This window comes from Scylla paramamosain, chromosome 17 (genome assembly GCF_035594125.1).
Source record: "Scylla paramamosain isolate STU-SP2022 chromosome 17, ASM3559412v1, whole genome shotgun sequence".
Taxonomy (NCBI): domain Eukaryota; kingdom Metazoa; phylum Arthropoda; class Malacostraca; order Decapoda; family Portunidae; genus Scylla; species Scylla paramamosain.
In genome coordinates, this window is record NC_087167.1 from 12,757,501 (window position 1) to 12,777,500 (window position 20,000).

General features: G+C 40.4%; 1 protein-coding gene across 2 annotated transcripts in view; it reads right to left on the reverse strand.

Annotated features, from left to right (window-relative positions):
- LOC135108605 (headcase protein-like) overlaps window positions 1-20,000 on the reverse strand; it is a 133,563-nt gene that overhangs the window by 10,546 nt on the left and 103,017 nt on the right. For both annotated transcript variants that reach the window (XR_010272367.1, XM_064019764.1), the window contains exon 6: window positions 1-20,000. This exon is cut by the window's left edge; it is cut by the window's right edge and continues 12,392 nt beyond it. The gene's annotated coding sequence lies outside the window, so the exon portion shown is untranslated.

Consider the following 20,000-nt stretch of genomic DNA (forward strand, 5'->3'; position numbering starts at 1 on the left):
TGGCTGGTGTGTGTCTGATTACCTTTACGAGTCATGTTTAGCTTCATCCAGCACACTGTAACTCTTCTAACTGACAGTGTGTGTGTGTCTGATTAGCCTTATGTATTTTAAACGGCTTTATCCAGCATGGTGTAACTCTTCTAACGGATAGTGTGTGTCTGATTAGCTTTATGAATCTTATTTGGCTTTATCCAGCACGGTGTAATTCTCCAAATGGCTGGTATATGTCTGATTAGCTTTATCATTCTTAACTGGCTTTATCCATCATGGTGTAACGCTTCTAACGGATAGTGTATGTGTATGATTAGCTTTATAGGTCTTAAACGGGTTTATCCAGCACGGTATGACTCCAAATGGCTGGCATCTGTCTGATTAGTTTTTTAAAGTCTTATTCGGCTTTATCCACCACGGTGTAACTCTTCTAACAGATAGTGTGTGTGTCTAATTACCTTTACGGGTCTTAGATGGCTTTATCCAGCACGGTGTAACTCTCCTATTGGCTGAAATGTGTCTTAATTTGCTTTATGAATTTTATTTGGCTTTATCCAGCACGATATAAGTCTTCTAACGGATAGTGTGTGTGTCTCATCTTAAACGGCTTAATCCAGCACGGTGTACCTCTTCTAGTGGCTGAAAAGTCTATTGATTTCCTTCTATCCAACTTGATGTAGCACTTTTAATAGCGTTTTGCCTGTGTTTGCCTTTATGTATCATCAATGTATCATCTGTGGCTTTATCCAGCTCTATGTATCGCTCCTTGTGGCGGGTGTGTGTCGTGCTAAATCCGTTGCTTTATCGTCTTTGCGGGAGGCTTTAATCTTTCAGTGCGAACCTTTAGTCATGTCTTCCAGGAAACAACGTGAATCACCACCTGCCTTCTTAGAGATATCGACCAACTCTGATTTCTCTCTCTCTCTCTCTCTCTCTCTCTCTCTCTCTCTCTCTCTCTCTCTCTCTCTCTCTCTCTCTCTCTATTCCTTCATTTTCATACGATTTTCTATTTCCTTTTCTTTCTTTCTTTCTTTCTTTTTGAGCAACAACTACCATCAAAGCAAAACCTTTTTTTTTTTTTCTGGCATTCACACTCCGTAATTTTTTCTATCCTTTTTTTTTGAACACTTGTTTTTTGAGGGTATATTTTTTTCTTCTCTATTAATCAATGCCGGTGTTTTTTCTTTCTTTCTTTCTTCACTCTTTCAATAATTTCACGGTAAGTCTAATTATGGTACTAATTTTTTGAGGTACTGTTATTCTGGTGCCGAGCTTTTTAGGTTCGCTTTTTCTTTGTTTTTTTTTTTTTTTGGCTGTATTTTTTTGACACTCATGTTCTTTTTCTTTTTCTCTTTTTTCTGTAGTTCCACGTGAAGTCAAATGGTAGTACTATTTTTTTCAGTTACTTTTATTCTGGTAGTGAACATTTTTCTTCTCGCTTTTTGTCGTATTTTTCTTTCACCATTCGTATTATTCCTGTGTGTTATCAAAGTTTTCGTTTTCCATTTATTTCCGTGTTCTTCCTAGTAAAACCGTTCACTTATTTTTACTTGCAGGCGTTGTTTTTATTTATTATAGTTAGCAGCATGCAGCATTTTTTTTTTTCCAGGCTGTTTGTAATCACCTTATTATTGTATCGCTGCAGCTGGTACTCTGAAAAGCCTTTAATGTTGTTGTTGTTGATGTTGCTGGCACTAAACTATATATAATTCTGCATATGTTTTCCGTAACTCAAATGATAATTCAAAACCAAAAAAAAGTGCTCGTGTCAAGGAAACACACACACACACACACACACACACACACACACACACACACACACACACACACACACACACACACACACACACACACACACACACACAAACTGGGGAAAAAAAAATTGTATACACTAATTAATCTCTTCCTTCGCATTAGCACCTTTCATTTGCACTTATGTATGAATAAAAAATCATTAAAACACCACATAATGCTGAATAAAATAGTATTATCATTTTCTTGCTAACAAAAACATCCTGCTATACTTTCTTCCTCCTTCGCAACTGTTTAAATTTTCTTTGGTCCCTTATACTGACGAAGTAATACAGCCGTTTTTCTCCTTCCCCTGATATCAACAAGAGGTGGTGGCGTTTCTAGCTTTGCATTGGATTTACACTATACTGAAACATACTACGAGGTAATACTGATTATTAATACATGATTGTTGAATGTGATTTTCTTTTCTTTTTTTTTATTTTCTTTTTCTCGCTTTTTGATTATGCGTTTCTTTGTTTCTTTTGTGTCGTTCTCCTTTTTTCTTTCTCTTTTTTCCCATACTTCTGTCTATCTCCTCTTTTTTTTTAGTTTCTTCCCTCTCACTTTCTTACTCTTTTTCTTTTCTTTCTTCCGGGGGCACTGAGGTCTTTGGCACAGCTTTTGTAAGTCGCCATTCTCCTCCACACACACACACACACACACACACACACACACACACACACACACACACACGTGGCAGGTGACAGGCACGCTAACTCACATCCTCACACGCACCACTGCGCCTCTTTGGTTACATTTACCGAGGAATGTCTTGTGTGGACAGTTTCAAGCTCCCTTAATAACACACCTAAATGCTTCTCCGACAAGTAAAGTCTGTGAGATAGTCCAACTCGAGGCTCTTATTTATACACGTGCATTTTTTTTTTCTTTTCTTCTTCCGCTCTCTTTTTTCTTCTTTCTTTTCCTCACCTCACCCTCGCCAGTTTCCCCCCATCGGCTGGCCAGAACCCGAGGGGAGGGATCCGGGACGAGGGTACGTTGCTAATGTAATTTTCTTTTTTCGCAATTGGCACGTGTTTCTCTGTAGCACGAGTGTGTTTATATTGCACTGAAACGTGATTCTTTCGCTTTTTTTTTTTCTCTCTCTCTCTTTTCCGTTGGTGGTAAAGTAACTGTCAGTCTATCTATCCTTTGTCTTGTTTATTATTTGTATGTTTTCGTAGATCTACTTAGTTCGATGTTATGGTGGTGAAAATTTGTCTTTTTTTTTTATGATGGAATCAGTCTACCTATGTTTCCGTTTGTGTTTGTAGATTTACTTTGTTCGGTGTTACGTTACTTTGCTTTGTGTTAGTTGTGTGAATCTGACTTTTTTTGTGTCATTTCCTCGGGTGTGCTTGCTGCCCACACCATCCCCTTACCCTGATATCTGGCGCCCTTTCATCCTACCTTAGTAAACAGTATCTTACCACACCACCCTTTATGCGTCACCCCTTTTCATTCTCTCATAACCCATCACTCACACTTACGAACATGACCTCTCCCTCCCATCACATTAATCCATTCCAGTGTCTCCCATAAAACAAACACACACACACACACACACACACACACACACACACACACACACACACACACACACACACACACACACACACACACACACATTATCGTCGTAAGCAGCAGTATGTAATTGATTCCTTTCCAGTTATTTCTAAGAAAATATAGTTAAAAAAAAAGTATAGTAATAATAATAACGATAAAGATAAATGTTTATGGCTCCTCGATTAATTAGTAGATGATCAGTAACTAAAGGCAGTCGTCATGGCCCTCCCGTGCAACTTATTATGGCCACAAGTATGACGGTGTGAAGTATAAAAGGAAAAAAAATAGAGGAAATAAAAAAGAAATACACGAACAAGGACGGATAACTGTCAGGGGTAACAAGTTTTAAAAGAAAGAACAAGGTGAAAAAGAAAGAATATAGAGAAAACAAATCCACTTGAGTGACTGCATAGACTTGGTAATGCATGAGACTTTGAATTAATAATAACTTGTACTGGCAAAGACAATCACCTACATAGCTATACAAGAACAAAACAACAACACAGATTTGTACATTAAAAAACGGGCGATGAGAGTGACTAAAAAGAACAGCAGACACATCCTGAATACCCAATAACTTAAAGAAACAGGTAGATAAAGTCCAGATGACCGAGGCAGGGGAGGAAGCATGACACGAGGCAAGGGAAGGAATGAGGTTAAGGATACAGAGAGAGGGAGGAATGGAGGGGCGCCTAGAGGTATGTAGGTAAGGAAAGAATCACTGTAGGGAGACAAAATGAGCTACAAAGACCCAAGAGACACTGGCGGGGCGCTGAGTTCTCGGTGGACTGAGCAAGGTAGGAGGGAGGAAGCACCATCAGTACACAAAATGAGATAAGAATCGAGTCAGGGCGCCTGGAGGATGAGACACAGACACATAGACAAAGAAAATGAGAGATAGAAACAGAGACGGAGACAGAAACACATTTTTGGGCGCCTTTAACTGGCAAGGAGAAGCATAAGAGACAGAAACAAGAGAGAATCAAACGGTATACAGAGACACATGCATGGGCGCCTAAATGGTCTTGTTGGGGGGAGTGAGCGAGTGAGCAGCGGGCACCAGGCGGAGAATCAGGGGCACGGTGAGCGAGACAGAGACATTGAGAGTTGGGCGCCTGTGTTGGGGGAGAGAATTTCAAAAGGGAGGAGGAGTGAAGAGAATCCTCGTCACCATGAAAGGCATCAGTGTTGGCAACGGAGGGCGGGGTTGGGCGCGTCAGTGGTAGGGAGGGTCGGTGGGCTGTCACAGTGAGCACGAGGGAGGGAAGGAGGGCCATGACGAGCAGCCAAAAGAAGAAAAAAAAAAAAAAAGCCACAGAAAACTCCTAAAAGTTACAAACATCGTAAGGAAATCAGATACTGGGAACTTATGGTGATGTTAGTAAGTAAAGTAATACTAATAAGAATAAAGTAATACTAGTGATGTTAATAAGTAAGGCATATACACTGAAACAAGCGCAAATAAAATGAACTCAACCAGAGCAGCACCAGGGAGGATAACAACAATGACAACACCTGCAACAACCATCACAATAACAACACCCATAACTAGAGTAAGGATGATAATAATAATAATAATAATGATAATAATAATAATAATAATAATAATGAATAAATGAAGTAGGGTTATCTATCTTTCTTCCTCTTTCAAATTGATGTTCATTAAAGCTGTAATACATTGAGAGAAAAAAATAACAGCTTGGTAATACAGTGGTCAACAAACAACACACACACACACACACACACACACACACACACACACACACACACACACACACACACACACACACACACACACACACACACACACACACACACACACACACACACACACACACACACACACACACGTACGTTAGTCTAATCTCTCAATCTGAACCAAGTAAGAAAACAATTGATATATTACATTATTATATGTTATTATGTATTATTATATAACCTGGTGACCAGATAGATAGCAAGGTAAGGTTAGGTCACTCTTAAGGTTTGATATCAAAGGGTTGTTATTGCTTGCTACGCCATGATGATGACCGCTGAACGAAAACCTTGATGCACACACACACACACACACACACACACACACACACACACACACACACACACACACACACACACACACACACACACACACTCGGGTCAAATAGTGCATTGCAAATCGTCAGAAAAAAAATAAAGTAAGAAAAACTATAAGCATAGAAAAAGAAGTAATGGTATAATAATAGTAATAATAATAATGATGATAATAATAATAGCAATAATAGTAATAATAATTACTTAACCAGTAATTCATACTCGTTCACTAATTGGCTATTTCTAGATAGATCAAACTAGCCAGTCAGCAAAAGAAGAAAAAATAAAGCAAGAGATTAAAAAAAGAAAAAAAAACCCTAATAAAACTAAACCTTCAGTGATTGGTTATTCCTCGCAGGTGGATTAGCCAATCAGGAAGCAGTGCAGGCAGGAGATGGCGTCGTCCCCTCACAGCCTTGATTTATATTCTTTATAGGAGTACGTAGGTATATATATTTTTCTTTAAACAATCACAGCTTCACAGTTGTTACGGGGCGGCACCACTGTATACACCGCCAGCCCAGTCCAAGACGGGTATATAGTAGAACACCACAGCTATACAGAGTCATTGTATTTATATATGGATTTATGCACTATGTATTTAGTATGTATATATGTATAGTACCTGATGTTATATCCGGCCCACTTACCATTATCACAAGGACAGACTTTCTCCCTGATGACCCAAAATTTTAATTAAGACACCTGCTGACGAATGACGCTTCCCACACACCTGTACGTTACCTAACACTTGGATATACCTACACCCCACACACATCCATGCACACGTAAATACCTAACACAACTCCCACCCACGCCACACCCACACCATACCCATGTCACACGTTATCCCATCTATACTAAACTGTTCCCACCCATACCCAATCATACCCAGTACTCACTCACTTTTTTCATTATTCTCTATGTTTGACTTATCTCTCTATTTGCAGTTTGTGGTCTGGCGCCTTTCCATAAAATACACTGTTGCTCTTTTTTTTTCGCTCTTTTTTTCATTTTATTCTTCATAGCACGATGGCCTGACTAGAAATGATGGAAATTAAACGTATAATGAAATCATCTCAACTTTGATATGTTTTTGCTTTTATTATGACTGAAGGAAAAAAAATGTAAAAAAAAAAGTAAAATGTTGGGCATTCTCTCTCTCTCTCTCTCTCTCTCTCTCTCTCTCTCTCTCTCTCTCTCTCTCTCTCTCTCTCTCTCTCTCTCTCTCTCTCTCTCTCTCTCTCTCTCTCTCTCACACACACACACACACACACACACACACACACGCCGGGTTAATTGTATCGCTAACTCATCGCCTCCACGTCTCAGTATCTCATACCATCATGCTAAAGCTTAAGCTGTTCCCCAGACAAACAAACCGAGTAAGCAGGACCCCCACACATCCCCTGCATCACGCCCACACCCCAACAACAGCGGCAGCAGCAGCGTGAATAACAATAAACGAAGAAGAAAAACAAATAACCAACATCACACGAAAAATTTAAAGAAAGACCCTATATGGATGCTAATGATATGAACTAGATTAAATAGCAAATAGTAAAAAAAAAAAATAAATCATAAGGGAATATTTCTATGTAACACTGGGCAAGAAAAGTTAGAAAAATAACAGAAATCCATAGTATAGATTAACTTTTTTTTATTTTTTTTTTTTGGATATCTGTTCTTTCCTGTCACAAGAACGAATAGAAAAAAAAAAAAAAGAATATTATAGCAATGGGACCCGGGAAGGCCTGTCGAAAAGTTATAAGCTGAGATGTAGGGAAAAGAAATGCGGAAGGAAGGAAGACTTTACGGAGAGGGAAACGGTCGGGGGAAAAAACGCGACAAATGGGAAGGTCTCGATTTTGTGAAAACCTAAGGGAGCAGAAACGTCATGAAGGAAGCGGATGGTGTGGACATTACGTAGGAGGAAGGAAAAGTACGGAACGTGACTTGTAAGGGAAAGGCAAGCGCTACGAGGGAAGGCTTTGGGAGCAAGGGAGATGGTTTCATCAGGCCTTCCCAGGGCTGAGGGGTCAAGAGGGGGTCGGTGGTGGAGTGCTTCAGGCCTCGTCTCAACGCACCGTCACCTACTACCAGTCAGGAAAATTTGTGCGAGGACGCTAAACTTAACTTGTTGCGCGTCGTAATGTGCGTTTTCGTTTGCTTGCTGCACCTCGAGGCTCACCCCAGGGAGACACACACACGCTTGCACACACACGCACATGCACACGCACACGCACGCACACGCACACACGCACGCACGCACGCACGCACGCACGCACGCACGCACACACACACACACACACACACACACACACACACACACACACACACACACACACACACACACAGGCAGGCACACGCACGCACGCCCGCCGTCCTCGCAGTGGCGATGTGAGGGCGGCGGGCGGCGGGTCCTCGGGGTGGCGCCGAGGTGGCCACGTCAGCTGAACTAACTTCTAGCACTGGTCTTATTCACAAACTCATGTTGACTTAGCTTAACGTAGACTGAGAGGTACGCGTCTATCGACTACAGAGCCTAAGTTGGGGACCTTAAACCTAACTTACGAACTAAATTACGACCAAAGTTGCCCACTTAGGAGTTAAACTTGCTTCAGGACCATAGATTAACTTACGAGCTAGTCTTAACGATTTTCTTAATGTTTAAGGACTTAGGAGCTAATCTTACACCTTAGGTTTTGCTGCTTTCCCTCCTCCTCCCTTGTTGATACTCTGTTGGGCGGAGCTGTGGTTCACTCCACCCAACAGCTACATGAGAGAGGATGAAAAGCTGGTTATTGATTATCACTGGCGGAGTAGAAGAGCCGAGCAGATCTCCTTTATATGTTTTATATTAATTCTGTAAGAGTAACAGATCGCTTCTTTTCTGTGTATCAATTTTCATTCTTTTTTTTTTTCTTTACATCTTGGATTCTTCGTTAATCAGGCGCATTTTCGGGGGATATATGTGTTCTTTTTGGTATCTCTATCGGTGACTTTTCTATCGTTTTTCTTCTAATTATGTTTTATGTTTTTATTTACTCGTATAATCATACGGTGTTTTCTCTATATATAATTCCTTTTTGGTAAGTGGCTTTTTTGGTTCACATGTGTTCGGTGTGTTCACCTCTCCTACCCCAGCCGCCCTCAGAATCCTTACAGCTAAAACTCCTTACCTAAACACTTAATAAAACACTTAGCTGAGTTTTTGTGCGTGTCCCTGTGTGTATGTGTGTGTGTGTGTGTGTGTGTGTGTGTGTGTGTGTGTGTGTGTGTATGTGTGTGTGTGTGTGTGTATGTGTGTGTGTGTGTGTGTGTGGGTTGGTAGGTGGGTGGGTGTGTATGTGCGTGTGCGTGTGAGGGGAGAAAGTCTAGCCACGCGGCCGCCAGACAGCGAGGGGCAAGGCACGGTTCTTGATAACTGACAAAGCTCCATAGCGGTGTTGTGTCGGGCATACCTGAGTACTAATTAGCACCATCAGTCCTCCCTACCTGCTGCCCCTCACCTGCCCGCTCCGTCTTAAGGCCTGTCTATCCCTCCTGTACTACTTACGACTATTTACGCCTTTTCTCCCCTTCTACACTCCCTCTGCTGTTGTTGATTTCTAGTTCTTGAGCTTCCTACTCGCCTGTATGCAACTTCTTAAGTCTCTGAGCGTAACATGGAACCACCTCCCGCCTTGTTCTCTCCCTCCCACCTGTCTGTCTTCCCTCCCGCCCTCCCTCCCACCCAGCCCCGCCTTCCTGCTGCCTGCCCAGTCGTCCATCGCATTTCTGTCCAGTTATCCACCTGTCTACCCACAAACCTGACTCCAAGAAGCACCTGTTCCCGTATTTAGCCACGCTACATGATGTTAACACCTGTCTACCTTAATCATTCCTATTTGTCTGTTTTACCTTTGCCTTATTTTTTCTTTACCTATTTGCTTGATAAGGACGAAGACAATGATCACACCTGCGTAAATATTATCAATCGTGTGCGTAATGTTCTTCCCTATTCTCCTTCTCCATATCTTCCTCCTCCTCCTCCTGTTCCTCCTCCTCCTCCTTCTTCACTGAATCTCTAACTAGTTTTCACCTGCCATGGAGCTTTTCAGGTGTTTTTTTACTATTAAGGGAATACTTTTTTTTTTTAGTCTTTTCCTTGATTATTTAACTGTTCATTGCTCTTCAGGCAAAAGAAAGCACTGCCATTCGTGTAGGTCAAAGGAAAGGACTGAAGGAATTCATTTAGATTTTCAACTGGCTGGCTTTTAAGTTCTGGTATCTTTGTTTTCATCGGTTTATGGTCTGAGACAAGATGTGTGGTGGTGGTGATGGTGGTATTGGTGGTGGTGCTGTTGGTAGTGGTGGTGGTTGGTGGTGGTGGTTGTGGTTGTGGTCAGATCCGTGCGAGAGATGAGGAGGAGGTAAGAACAGGGAAGACTGAGTGAGACATGTCGAGGGAGTAGTTAGAGAGAGAAGTGAACGAAAGGAAAGAATGTGGGATTACTACGTCTGCTGGAAGAAAACTAGTCAGACATAAGAAAAAAATATGTATGGTAAGTGTAATCCATATTATGATTGTTATTTTTAGACACAAAAGATAGTAGAAAAAAAGTTAGTCAAATAAAGAAAAAAAAGAGAAAAAGGGATGTATTTGATCAAGGAAAGGAAGCAAACGAGTAAAAGTAAAAAAAAAAAAAGAGGAAAAGAAAAGAGTATAGTTCACTGAGTTGGGTATTTGCGAGAGTTCTGTTCAGTTAGATTGTCATATCAGTGTGTTGGTTGCAGACAAAGTACTGGGACGTGGTGATAGTCAAAGTGTGTGGTGTTGTGGTGCGTTGCTGTGGCGCGCCGCGGGGCAAGACTCGTGATGGCGTGTGTTACTTATAGAATAGACTTTTTATGTATTTTTTTGCGGTATTTTCTCTCCATTTTTCTTCTCTATTTCCTTAAGAACGTTCATATATCACTTGCATGTAAACTTTGATGTGGTGGTGATGTTCTGTTCTTCATTCGTGCTGTGTGTGTGTGTGTGTGTGTGTGTGTGTGTGTGTGTGTGTGTGTGTGTGCTTACAATATCCACTGGTGTTCACAACCTCTTCTTACGTTAACAGTAATTATGGTCTTAACAGTAATGATTTTAACAGGAAGTGTATAGTAGTAAATACTAGTAATTCTTAAAAGACAGTATTATTACAGATATTGGTCACATCATTAACCTATCTAGCTTATTGAATCTTCTTCCTGTGTCAGCCATTCATCTTTGTATTGCTATTTCACTTTCATCTTTTTTTTGTGTGAGTTTTTACTTTTGTTTTTCATCCCAGTCCTAACTAACTGTTCTTTTTCGTCGTCTTTCTTATCAGCTTTCTTTTCATTCAAGTGTTTTTTTATCTTCTTAAGCCGTCATTCAAATCTTTCCTATTTTTTTTTTTATTATCAAGTTGTCTGTTCATTCTGGTCTTTCCTATCTTTTATATCTATCTTTTTTTTTCACTTTAAGTCTTTTCTCTTATATTAGTTGTCGCTTTCCTTCCTGCCTTTCCTACATTTGTTATTACTCATCCGAAATTTTCCTTTGCGTTACTAATTAATTTTCTATCAAAAGTTAAACTATTTCCTTTCTCTTCTATTTCTCATTCTTTCTCAAAACTTTAAATCCTCGATATTTTCTTCCTTTCATGAATACCTATCCCTTACAAACGTTCAATATTTTTTCCTTGTTATTTTTCTTTATAGTTTTTTTGCTCGTATGCATCTGGATTTTCACCCTCTTCATCCCGATTTTCCCTTTCCTTCCCCTCATTTTTGTTTGTGTTGTTTCCTTCATTTGCCCGTTTAATATTTCCCTCCCACACCCAACTTTTTTTCCCTTATGTACGCTCGTATTCATCCCCTCTTTATCTCGTATTCTTTTCCCGATGTTTCTTTACACTGTCAATTCATAACATTTTGACGTTGTAGGTCTTTTTTTTTTACTTTTACATTTTTTTCCTCTCTCTCTCTCTCTCTCTCTCTCTCTCTCTCTCTCTCTCTCTCTCTCTCTCTCTCTCTCTCTCTCTCTCTCTCTCTCTCTCTCTCTCTCTCTTTCGTCATATCTTCACATTTTCTCTCAGTACTTCATTATTTTTCCTCTCCTAAATTTAAACATCCTTAAAACTCGACTTAATCATCTATACTCCTTCATTGGGGCATCACGTGACTCTCAACTCCTTGGGGTTATAAAAAGTATGCCTCATAATAGACCCATGGAAGGGATAAGCTCGGCAGACCTTCCTCGCACACTCCCTTCACCATCCCTTTCTTCCTTTCTATTATGTATGAATGTACAGTCAGAGTCATAAATCGTGTAACCTTTTCCTCTCACTTCCGCTGTGTTTTGGGTTTTCATGTAATTTTAAGTTCTCTGATCTGCTGACAGTCTCCTAACAAAACTTGACAATCTCTACACTCTTAGCAGATCAGTGGGCTTAAAATTGATTGGAAAGATACTCGTACAGTGGAGGTGAGAGTGTTATGGTACACGACTTCTGAACTTGATTGTACTTGCAGCGAATGACAAGAATGTAGAGGATGCGGTGTTTAGTGTCTGTGTGTTTGGCTGTTAGTTTTGTTTTGATTTGGCCAAACATGTTATTTACTTTTTAACAGCATCGCCATGGCTGTGGTAAAGGTTGTTATTGTTGGTTGATATTGATGTTATTGCAAGTCCAGTGTTCTTTTCAAGGAGACAAAGAGAAGGTTCATGTGTGGTTTAAAGTGGGAGGGGGTGAGAGGAAGGTCTGTGTGTGGTGGGATGTGGGGTGTGGGGTGTGGGTTGGTTGGGGGTCGGTGAAGGGAGTGTGGAAGTGGTGGGTGTGCCTCGCTCCATCACGCCAGCGGGTCTGTTAGCCTCTGTGTGAGGAGGGTGACCCGCGTCGTGGCTCACTGCTCTGTCATGATTTGTTGCCTCATCTCCTTGGCCTGATTCCCCTTTGTTTGTGACCTTTCTTTCTTTCGCTTGTTTTTTTTTTTTTTTTTTTTTTTTTTTTGTTGTGGCCATTGTCGTCCTTTTCATTATTATTATTATTATTATTATTATTATAGCTGGGTTCTATTTATATGATGCTTTCTGTTTGTGATGGTTAATTTTCTTTTCCTTCTTTCTGTCTTCTCTTTTACTATTTGAAGTTTTCTGCTTTTCTTTCTTTCTTTTTCTTCTCTTTTACTGTTTGAGCTTTTCCCTTTTTCTTTAATATTCTATTTTTTCTCTACTTTTCCTCCTCTCTCCTTTTTTTTTTTTTTTTTTATATTGAGTCCATCTGGATCACCAACCACTAGTCCCATATCATCACGATAACTACCGAGACGAGAATGATGATGATAATGACTATTTTTTATCTCCTACTTCTTTTGCTTTTATTCTCAACTCTCCTTCAGTCATCCATTGTTTCAATCATCTTTATTTTTTGTGCTAACCTGCAGCGTTCTTCTCATGTTTCTGATAATATTCACATTTTTATTTGATTATCTGATCAAAACTTTTTTCTTATGTTCCCTTTCAACTCATCAATAGTTTATCTAATTTTCTCACATGCTCTCTTTTCTGTCAAATTTTTCGCCATCCTTCGAGTCTGTTACTTTCTGTACATCTATATATCTTGATTCTCTCCCTCTCCCATTATCCATAGCTAATGTTAGAGCTAACCTACAGAGCTAAGAGTAATTGTTTTAATATTAACAGGTTTGTCTAATGAGTAGAAATAACCTATTATCCCATGTTAGTTTTAGAAGATACATTTGCCTTTACGAATGCATTAATTCCAATTGATTTTGTGATAGCTGATAGGTATTGTGTGTCATTACTTATTTTATTTTACGTGTGTTAGTTTCTAGTAGAGGGATAAACTGTTATTTGTATCTTAAGCTTAACACGTCCACCGTCTTCCTGCGTCTTCCTATCACACACTCAGTTTTGTACATGTGGGTCACCTCCTTGCCTTAACCTATGAATGGAGTCACGCTGAAGATATCACATGGTTTTTTGTTTTCTGAAGCATAGAATGTCTGCCAAAGAACGTGGTGGAGGGACTGTCTCGGTAACCCCGGTGTACATTCACGGCTCAATCAAAGGCTTCCATTTCCATGACGTCAAAGGTAAGAAGCGTTGTGATTGGCCCGTGAATTTCCCTCCGGAGTGTCTGAGTGAGTCAGTCCTTCGAACGCGGACTTTGGAAACAAATATGGCGTCACTTGGAATGTTTCTGTGGACTTTGCAACTTTGCGATTAATATTTTTCAACCTCTCATAATTTTTTTTTTCAAGTCATTATGTAATACATTGCAATTTTCTGTGTTTTTGCTGCTTTGTTCATTGTATCTGATGTTTAATTTGCACCGAGTGACGTCATGCCTTGCCCAGATGTTCCCTTAAGAGGAGTGACATAATAATGTATCACATATTTGTACTGGTAGGAACAGCACAGCCCAGAATAACTTCCACCTACACCTTCCCTTTCCCCCTGACCCTCCCTCCCATGCCTACTGCCCCTCCCCTCCCTACCACCTACACCTCTGTTAACCTCCCTCTCTCTCTCATATCTTCCTTTCCGTTCCACATCTACTTTCTCCTCCTCTCTTGATTCCCCCTCCCCGCTATCTCTTTACTGCACTCCTTAAAACTATTTTGTCTCTCCTCCTCCTTCTTGTCCCGCTCCTTGACAGCTGATGATGCCACCTGGCGCCATGAGGTCGTCCTTCACTCGCTCATGCTGCCACGCACCACGACCACACCACTACCTCTGCCACGACCATACCCAGTCACTGCCTTGACCACTTTCACGACCACAACACTCACTGTCACAGCCACACCACTTTCACTGCCACACCTGTACTATTGTCACGGCCACGCCACTACCACTGCTACAACCACAACACTCCTCTAGCTGTACCACTACCACTGCCACGACCATACCACATACCACACACCACTACCACACTACACCACTGCCACAGCCACGACCACTCAACACACCACGTCACTGCCACTACCATGCCACTATCAGTACCAATCATTCACTACCACTGCAGTACACCACCGCGATCACCACCAAACCACTCGTTTCCATGCATCATAGCAACATATTCTAGTATCACTAACACGACACTATCACAGATGACACCACTACTACTGCTACTGCTACCACTGCCGCACCTCACCACGCCACAATACAGTACACTCAACACCATCACATCTATCACACTCACTGTTTTTATTTATTTTTTTCTCATTTTTTTTCCATTTATGTCTTCATGTCTCACTTTCATTTTCTCTCTCTCTCTCTCTCTCTCTCTCTCTCTCTCTCTCTCTCTCTCTCTCTCTCTCTCTCTCTCTCTCTCTCTCTCTCTCTCTCTCTCATCCTGCGAAACGTACTTAAGCAGCATCATCAGTGTCCCTCAACAGCCCAGGTGTTTCATCGCAGCCTAAATTAAGTGCTAGAACCTGTAGTGTGTATGTGTGTGTGTGTGTGTGTGTGTGTGTGTGTGTGTGTGTGTGTGTGTGTGTGTGTGTGTGTGTGTGCAAATTTTCGTATATTTAAATTTTCTAAAGGGGAAAAATTGCATAATAAGTTTGTGACCAAATTGTGCAATGAAATAAAATCAGAAGAAAAATGTGTAGTAATCTATAAAGTTGTGAGCAATAAAACATAAGATAAAACAAAAATAAAACTAGAATTATCATAATCTTTCTGCTATGCCTTACGGCTGACTGGAAGGTTCGAATTGAAGATAAACAAAATGATACAGTTTTCTTGAAAATCAAGATACCAAACCAAGACCAGAAGGATGAAGCACTAGCGCCGCCAACCCAGGGGAGTCAGTCCAACCCCGGGGTAACTACGTCTGGGACCCACCCCCCAGGGCACGGGGCGCTGCACCCCCTCCTGCACTGATCAGCTACGCACCTAAGGGACTATGGTCTGCCTAACGCTACCCTTGAAGCTAAAACTAGTGACACGCGCATGTCCCAGGCAGCGGGCGGCTCCCTCTCCGGGCGGTGGGCTGCTCCAGGACCCGCCCGCTGCCTGGCGCCCACTCCGCACGCATGACGCATGTTTTGTACTGGGCACCTCACGCTCCACGCCACTGCTCTTCACCACTGCCACTCTCTTCACCAACACCCTTGTCATCATCATCATCATCATCATCATCGTCATCATTATCGTCATTATCACGATATATCCATCATTATTTACTTTTTTCATGTTTTGTGTGGTTTTCATTTCTTTACGTCTATATCTTTTCATCAGCTCAGAAAGAAAAATGTTCCCCAGACTCATCCAGTCATTATGTTCTCGTTTCCCCGTCACGGTCTTTCCTCCTTGCAGCCAAACATACCCTTCAGGCCAGAAGTAGTCCTATTATTTACTATTATTAGCCTCAATAGTAATTGGTTAATAGGTATAATAGCCTCAATTTTGGAACCATTCTTTGCTAGTATCGTTAGATTTTCCCTCTACATCTATAGGAAATATTTGATGTAATTTTTCCCCCTGGTGGTGCCACGAGACGGATCCCCTCTTAGCCTCTTGGAACCTGTAGCCTCACTACACACAGTTGAGAGTCAAGTGCTGCCGCCATGAAGACACCGTAACACATTACCGCTAAACCTTAACTTCTTCACAGCTTGTAGATTTGCAATTGCCTTAAACCTAAGTGATGGAGACGCGCCCAGCCATCTCAGACAGACATTTTTTTGTTATATTTTTCCTCGCTGTTTTTTATTGATAGTCGAAGTGAGAGTAGTGGGGTGTAAGTGTGCGTCAGCCCCTCAGTGATCCGGACGGAATGAGTCGCGGGGCTGACACACATCTAGACCCTCGTATGACTAGGCGGGTGTCAGGCGTCGGGGAGTCAGCCAGGTACACGGCGCACCACCGCACAACACGACCCGGCACGCAGGGATGTAGTGCAAGGAGAGCTCGTCCTCCTGGCGCTGTTGTACCTGGCTAACTGCTGCTCTCGTGCATTGAGTACACTAGGACTCTTATCACCGCTTTGCTTATGGTAGGAGACGATACTCAAGAAAATTCTGTGCAAAGTCGGGAGTGCGTTTATAGTAGTGTGTGAATCCTCCAAGTTGACTCATGTAGTATGGAACACTTTATATATTGATGTTGTCGTGTGAGGTTCAAAATAAGGAGAATATAAGTGAGTTTCCAGTTGTTATTGTGGCGTGTGAGTCCTCCAAGGTGATAGATTAGGGAGTGAAGGGATGGGAGGCATAGGTAAGGGGAAAATAATGGATCCGAGCCGCGTGTTTGTTGTTTGTTGGTAATCTGATGGTGAATGCACGTGTGGCTTTAGTAATAATAATAACAAGTAGAGTATAACATAACCTAGTACACCCATACACACACACACACACACACACACACACACGCACACAGTTCATACATAATTAATGGGAACATTTTTTCATTCAACATCACACTGATTAACTTTTCTTCCCGTATCACACACCTGTCTCTTAAGTTGTCATTACGTATATACTTAACTGAACACTTGACTGTATTTCAGCGCAGACTCATAAAATTGCTTTGTGGTATCCGGATGTATGATTATTATAGATATAAAAAAAAAAAAAAAACAATGAAAAGCAAGATAAAGTAAAAGGTTAATATGAAAAGCAGTATATATAGATTACATGATAATATGGTAATAGTAATTCACACATTCCCTCCCTATCTCTTTCTTTGTCTCTTTTTTTCCCTTTCTCTCTCTCTCCCTCCAACCCTAACAAGCCACGTGGACACAACCCCCACTACTACTGCTCGTAATGAAGTGACACAGACGAAAGCAGAGAGATGTACTAAGCTGGCACACGCGTGAAGCTGAATCAATTACATTATAATATACATATCTAAAAATTGATTGATATATTGATAGATAAATAGATATAATGATTGATAGATCAGTAGATATGGTTGACTAATTGATAGATAGTTTGTTTAATTGATAGATGAAAGGATTGACACATATATAGATGGATAGTTAGATAGGTCAATATGTATAATAAAGACATTTTTATGGAAAAACCCTACTTATAAGAAAGGCAGGAATGTGCTCACCTTAAGTAAGTCAAAACTTCTAAAAAAACAAAACAAAAAAGACATTACACTATCTATAATAATATAATATACGTACCGCTTATTTAATTAGTTAACTTGGGCACCATTATAGATCATTACAATTAACAATAGTAATAGTAGTAACAATAATTATACTCGTTAGTAAGAAGTAAAGACTAAAAAACTCCGTTAAGACATGCATTGATGTGGCTTAAGGCGCCTATTAGCGTATAGAAGACTATGTATATCATTAGGAAAAAAAGGAACTGGACACGCTAAGAAAAGACAAATGCAATAGGTACGTGAAATAGGACTCGATTTTAATCACCAGTGGGTAGGTCATGGATACGTTAAATGTGTATGTGTGTGCGTTCTGAGTGTGTGTGTCTCATGTGGATTATCGGGCGGTGGGTGCATAGGTGGGATGCAACTAATTCACTCCGGTGGGTGGATTTGCATAGAGGTGGGTATGAATAAATAGTGTGTGGTAGGTAGTAGTAGTAGTAATAGTAGTAGTAGTAGTAGTAGTAGTAGTAGTAACAATAGTTGTAGTAGTGTCCTTGGGTTTATGGTTGCCAGTTTGTGGCAGATGGGTAATAGTAGTAGTAGTAGTAGTAGTAGTAGTAGTGATAGTAGTAGTGGTAGTAGTAGTAGTAGCAGTAACAGCAGCAGTAACAGTAGTAATATAGGCTGAGCTAGTAAATTATCCACGTATAAGGATAAGAACCTAAGAAACGAACTTGTTTAGTTAAGGTAAGAAAGAAATGTAAGTGAACAGAAGGGATAAATGACGCTGTAATTCCTATATATATAACTACTATATTGTGGCGCTGTAACCTATGCATCCATTCGGTGGCAGAAGAAAGAATAAAGCTATACCAGGATTGACTGTATATATCATCTCGAGACGAAGCTGAGCATGCGATTGTGTAAGTTCCTATGGTGGTGGTGGTGGTGGTGGTGGTGGTGGTGGTGGTAGTAGTTGGTGAACCATATAGGAGGGAGTGAAGGGCGGGAAAAATAAAAAAAAAGGTACAGATTGAAAAATAAATCCATTTTAAGATGAAGAAGGAATAAGAGGCTAGAGATAGATAGATAGATAGATAGATAGATAGAGAGAGAGAGAGAGAGAGAGAGAGAGAGAGAGAGAGAGAGAGAGAGAGAGAGAGAGAGAGAGAGAGAGAGAGAGAGAATAAGTCAATTACTAATTCAAGGGACAAATATCCAAACGGTGACAGTGGAAATGCTGACAGGAGAGTTGAGTGAACAAACAGGCTGATGATATTTGTAGTAGTGGTAGTAGTAGAAGTAGCAATAATTGTAGTAGTAGTAGTAGTAGTAGTAGTAGTAGTAGTAGTAGTAGTGGTAGTGGTAGTAGATGGATCTTTACACACGAAAATAGCCATTGATACATAGACAGCTAGACAAAGACTGAGCGGTCCGAAACATATGGTCTATAGGGATGTAAAGAAGTATTATAGAGAATGTATAAATGTATGGAAGGCGAATGTAGTACTACTAGTATTATATGAACACTTACAGGCTGATTAAATGTTACTGTAATGTACGTAAAGATAAGGGATTATTTAATTATCAGTAGTAATGGTATTATTATTATTTGCATTATAATTACATAGCAATATAATCCTCATGCTCCTCCTCTTAAACTACCTCAAACTTCTGGCAATTATCACTGTTTTTATTATTATTATTATTATTATTATTATTATTATTATTATTATTATTATTATTATTATTATTATTCATTCGTATTGATATGATTTATTAGAAAACCAAGATTTCTTTTCTTTTTGGTATCTATTCTCGTCTCTCTTTTTTTTTTTTTTGTCTTCTGTTGATTCTGTTGATGTGGATCGAATCTCGTGAAAAAAAAAAAAATCGCATCGTTAAGCAATGAAAGAAATTAGAATGAGAAAATACGTGCAAGATAATATCATGTGACTTTCCAAAAATAAAATCTCTCTCTCTCTCTCTCTCTCTCTCTCTCTCTCTCTCTCTCTCTCTCTCTCTCTCTCTCTCTCTCTCTCTCTCTCTCTCTCTCTCTCTCTCTCTCTCTCCTTAATATTGATAGAGTTCGCTTTTATTATTCCATACTTCTTTCACTCTCTCATCTTTTTTTCTCCCTCTCTTTCATTTCACTTCATGTTCATCCTTCATCGTCAGTGGACGGATATTACTTTCCTTCTTTCCCATGGCTGATGCTGTGCCTCTCTCTCTCTCTCTCTCTCTCTCTCTCTCTCTCTCTCTCTCTCTCTCTCTCTCTCTCTCTCTCTCTCTCTCTCTCTCTCTCTCTCTCTCTCTCTCGCACACGAAAAAAAAAAGTTAAAGGTTGAGGTATAAAGAGAATTAAATGACCGAAAAAAAAAAAAAGTTTCCTACCTGTCGCTACAAAACTTCCACATCTGGGTTGACATTCTCGGAACCCAAAAGTCTACCACACGAACTTGAAGGTCTTAAC